This window comes from Phalaenopsis equestris, unplaced genomic scaffold (assembly GCF_001263595.1).
Source record: "Phalaenopsis equestris unplaced genomic scaffold, ASM126359v1 Scaffold001040, whole genome shotgun sequence".
NCBI lineage: Eukaryota > Viridiplantae > Streptophyta > Magnoliopsida > Asparagales > Orchidaceae > Phalaenopsis > Phalaenopsis equestris.
The window spans coordinates 458,751-464,298 of record NW_018165479.1 but is presented as its reverse complement, the minus strand read 5'-3'; the positions used below and the strand labels follow the sequence as shown (position 1 = coordinate 464,298).

Here is a 5,548-nt window from a genome sequence, read left to right as displayed (position 1 = left end):
CTTAATAATTCATCCTGAATATCCTGATGCTCAGTGAACATTGATGTCTTGATTATTCCCAAGAATAAGGTAAATGTCATTTACCTTTCAATTTGAAAATTATGTGGGTGAAGACCCTTTAGGAGACAAATTAGTGTTGTTAAGAACACTTAGCCAAATTTTAGTCCTAATTGGACTTGTGGTGTTTTAAAAGAGTTTGATAATGTTGATTTTTCTAATCCTCTTTTAACAAGTGGATTTCAACTTAAGTTCACCGCTAAGTCCTTAAGACCTAAGTTAATTTGTTAAATGTGTGTATTAATTTTGAAAAGATTTAAAACTTTAAGTGATCATTACCAAGAGATAACCCTCTCTTTATCCCTTTAAAAATTAAAAAAAATGTTTTTACCCATGAGATAAATATCAAGCTTAACCATGAGTTGGTGACTGGTTTTAAACTCAACTCTAGAGTCTAGGATGAGTTAAGGTAAGGCTCATTTGAGCATACCAAGCTCAATTGGTTTGGGATATGGCCATAAGTCCAAGAAGGTGCATATGACCAAATCTTGTGTTTGGACTAAGTTAGACATGTCAATTGACCCAATTAAATATGCCATTTGGTGTAAGAGACCATGAGGAACAACTTTCATGAAGGGTGAAAGTCATTTTGAGGTCAATTGGTTAATCAATTTGGTGGATTTTTTATTTTTGACCCATTTTAAGCATGTTGGGCTAAGTTTGGGTCAAACTTGGGCTAGCCATGGGCTAAGCTCAATTTAATTGTTGTGGTTGGTGTAAAACATCATAATGAACAATTTTCATGAAGGAAGAAAATTGTTTTGAAGTTGATTTGGTGGTCAATTTGGATGGGTTTTGATGGGTTTGAGTTTTAGACCTAAATTAAGCATGTAGGGCTAAACTTCGGTCAAACTTGGGCTAGCTTTGGGCTAAGCTCAAATTTATTATTGTATTTGATGTAAAACATCATGATGAACAAATTTCATGAAGAATTAAAGTTGTTTTGAAGTTGATTTGATGGTCAATTTGTATGGATTTTGATGGGTTTGGGTTTAGACCTACATTAAGCCTTTAAGGGTCAAATTTGGGTCAAACTTGAGCTAGCTTTGGGCTAAGCTCAAATTTATTATTTTTTTTTGTCATAAATGACCTTATAAAGTATTTTCAACAAAAATTGGATGTCAATTTGAAGTTTAAGGCATTCAATTGTTGAGATGTGGGGTGTTAGCCAATATTGGGGCTAATTTGGGATTTTGGATTTAAACGAAATTAGGTGATCAAAAGGTTTTACCAATACAAATTTATGGTCAAATTTGATGTAAAATAATGCTATGAAGCAAATACAACTTTTATTTGGGCCAATTGGCATGGTTATAAGCCCAATTGATGTGATTTGGTCATTTAGCCACGGTATTGTGAGGGTATTGTGAGGGTATTGTATACCTTAGCTCCAAACCAACATCGAGGGTCAATCCTATGGTCAAGTAGCCCTATAGAAACTCTCCTTGAGTTCCCCCATAATGATCTTACCTACTAAGTGCTAGAGGTTAGTACCAATGTGTGGAACTTCAAGTTGAGTAAAGAAAAGAGTTTTAAGTTTCTAATGGTGAGGGTATCTTTTCTAGTTTTCTAAGACTAGTCAGTAGGAAAGTCCTATGGCTAGACCTAGGCTACTAAAGAAATTTCTAGACCTCAACCAAAAGTGAGGTGTGTGGTGTGCTGGGCGAGCACACCGCACGTATTGGTGTTGACCGACAAGATCAAAAAGACCAATATAGATTTCTAAGTCATCAGACCTAGAAAGAAGTGTGAATTTGTGTCTGCTATTTGTTTCCGCTGGGGATTTTTTTACAAATAAGTGTCTGATCAAGGTAGGCAGTGAGGACTCTCACTGAGGATTAGATAGTAATTTTTAAAGTTGTTAAGTGTGTTGTTTTTTTTTTTTTTAATAGGGATCAACATGTAAAGGTTGACCTCAAAATGGGGATTCAAGATACGAATATTGATATCAAAGGAGAGTCAGACATTTGGAACTGACTTCCAATAGAAGAAATTAGAAGTGTAGGATTGATCTTAATGCAAGAATTGAAATTATTGGATCAATTCTTGAAGGATGAGAATTAGAAATATAGGACTCATTCGATGTGAAAATTATCCGATCAACTTGGGAAAAGCATAAATCAGAAGTATCGAGCTGATTTAATGTGAAAATTGAAATTATTGGATCAAATTGAAATAATGTGAAAATTGAAATTATTGGATCAATTTTGAAAAGTTGTGAATCAGAAGTATCGAACTGATTCGATGAGAAAATCTCAATTCTAGTTTGGTACTAAAATTCCAATTCCCATCTCAAGATCAATTCCCAAATTATGATTCCCTCCTTTTCTCAGGTCAATATTTAAATTTTTATTCTCATCCTTTCGAGGTTAGTACTCAAATTCCAATTTCCATCCTTGGATAAGTACCCAAATTTTGATTCCCTTTCCTTTAAGAATAGTGTGAGACCACCTTATATGGAGCAAGGCATCTGAGTCTCATCAAAATCCTGAGATTAGTGTGAGACCCCCTTAAATGAAGCAAGGCATTTGATTCCTTTCACAGCACATTATGATAGATGTGAAACCCTCTTAAATGGAGCAAGGCAACCTATTCTCATAACTCTGCACTTTTGTTACCTCTTGGGTTGGATGTGAGATCTACACTTCGTCAATGTAACTCTCTTTCTCCTCAATCAACAATCTGAGTTGAATGTGCGTCTCTGTGCTTTCTATCTCAATCTAGTCACCTCACTCTTTCTTCATTCCCGAAATAAAAATTAAATTTAGTTTCAACTAAAATCAAATCAAAATCAAAAAACAAATTGAAAAAAATTAAATCTTTGCTGATTCCATCAGTTTCCTTAATGGTTATCTCCGTAAATTCATAAAATAACCTTCATGAGGATTAATAAACATGAACTCACCACACGAATTCAAAATTCACTTCCAATCTTGATGATTCGAAGGTACACCCGCTGATCCCTAGCGAGAGATCAGGAATCTTTGGTCTTGATCAAATGCTCACTTGAAACTCCCCAGCAAAAACCTTCTTCACTCTATCTCCATTTTGTTTTAAGTGTGTTGGCTTAAAATGTCTTTGTTGTTTTTATCACTGCAAATACGTGCGATGTGCTTGGTTCATACACCACACCTATTAGGGGTCCATTTGTTGACCTCAATTTTGGTGAAGTCTTTTCTTGCTCTCAGTGCTTATGATATGGCAATAAGACTTTGTTTTTGACTATCGTAGAAGACTAAAGATGCATCCCACCTACAATAAAATTTAAACCACTTATTTACTCATTTTGTAACCCACGTGGATGATCGTGAACCTCCAACACTAGGAAGGTTGAGACCAATTGCGACAACCTTGGGTGATTAGGGTTTGGTCTTTTATAAACTCAAGCACATCACAACTCTCCATTTGTTCTATGACCCCAATATCACACCCATTAAACTATTTCCCTTTTCCTCATTTGGAAACTCATGTGGGTGGTCACCATGCTCTTAGCCCTTGGCTAGGTTTGCTAGGACCCACACATGAAGGATCCAAAGTATGCTTCCCTTCGGTCCCATGGCTCTAATAGGGTAACCTTGTGATTAGGACCTTCAAAGGATTTCAATCATACCTAAATACACAACTTTGGCCTTTTAGCCCAAAATTTTGTTTAAAAAATTAGGAAATTGTCCGTGGAACCCTAACATTCCATAAATGACCCAATTATTAATTTTACCCAAAAATCATGTCAAACCTTCCTAAATCATCCAAAATGACCAAAACACTCAAAAATTTTAAAAATACCCCTAAATTTGCAGAAATTACCAAAATACCATTTACATCCCAAAAATTTCTAAAATTTCCCAAAATCGTTCCAGACCTCCCCTTAACCAATCCTAACCACCCATTGGACCTAATTTGACTAAATTGGCAAATTTTAACCAAAATCCCAATTTTAACCTTAAAGGCCCAAATTCCTTAAATTAATCACAATTTGCACTCAATTTAATTCGATTTCACAAAATTTATTTTTAAATCATTTATCAACATGCTTCCCAATCCACAGTAATTTGGATCCCAATTAGCCAACCTCCAAACCCTAATTTCAATTTTGAGCCAAAACCCCCAAATTGACCATACCTCTAAATTCCATCAAATTGAACCTCATGACCCCTAATTTTGAACTCTAAAATCTTCATAACATCCCTCTAGATCAATTTGAACCTTTAATTGGTTAATATCCAAGTCTTAGACCAACCTAAAAAAAAATCAAACAAATTTCCCCAAAATTTACCTTAAGTCAAAATTCCATGGAATTGAAGCCTTCAATAAATTCAATTCATCCAATTTCAGATCCTAAATTCTTCATGACTTCCATTTAGATCAATTAGACCTTCTAAGAAATTCTTAAACCAAGCCCAAGTCAAGCCTAAATAATTTTTTATCGCAAACCTCAATTTTGAGCCTAAAATCCAAATTAACATAAGACATTAGAATTAACCCAAGCTTAACCTATTCTTGCAATGCTTAGCATCCTAGGATGCTAATGAAATCAATAAGAACCCTATTTGGGAGCCATGGGCCAAAGGTCCTCCAAATTAAGGGCACTCACTCCATAATTTGGTTAATCTCACAAACCCACTTAACTAGCCCACCTAGCACCAAGCTTATCACAAATAAAACTTCCCTAACCTTCACTGAGCCAGCTAGGCACCTATCTTGGCCTGGTTGGCTGGGCTAGTTTCTAAAAAACCCAAAATAGGGAAGGCCTTGTTTGGTCATCCAATGTGGCTCACTCTCATTGGTGAATTGCGTCATTCAGCCCTTGACCCAAGCTTCCTTCTCAACCCCCTAGCTTGGGAAATCTAGCCATAATTCCTCCTCTATTTAAACTACCCCTCTCACGGCCATGAAAAAAGTGTTGTCAATCACTTATGAGATCACTTCAAATTGCTCTCAAAGCCTCTCCAAACCTTCTTGAGCTCATCCCAATCAAATTTCGCCCATCTTCCATCTTTGTATAGGCTCAATTTATGGTTTAAATTTGTCCAATAGATTGTCATGAAGAGTTTTAAATACCAATTGAGTGGAAATTTTAGGGTTATGTGTTTCCGTTCATTTTTCTCTTTTTTTATTTTTAAAAGGAGTCGCCAGCTTGTCGATCGTCGTATACTTTCCCCATTCGAATAAATCTCCCTCCCGAACCATATAAATGATTCGAAGAGGAGACGAATCGAATAAGAAGGGACATACGACAAAGGCACAAACAAGAGAAAAAGTAAAACGTGGAGAGTCTACGTGCGATAAACCTCGCAAGGATATGTTAAGAATGTTCGCCCAAACAAGATCGGGCGGAGGCACCTTAAACCAATATCCGCGAAAGAAGTATCTACATAGACTACACATAACCAGAGAGTCAGGTGTATGTACCTGTTCTGGGGTCAAGAGCACTCCCAGAGGAACGTGTTCCTACTGGTTAATTACATCTTGGGGGATACCCAAGAATACTCTC

At 36.2% G+C, this 5,548-nt stretch overlaps 1 protein-coding gene across 1 annotated transcript in view; it reads right to left on the bottom strand.

Annotated features, from left to right (window-relative positions):
- The window catches only part of LOC110032862 (putative pentatricopeptide repeat-containing protein At5g59200, chloroplastic), a 125,684-nt gene that overhangs the window by 90,812 nt on the left and 29,324 nt on the right, over positions 1–5,548 (bottom strand). The window lies entirely within an intron of this gene.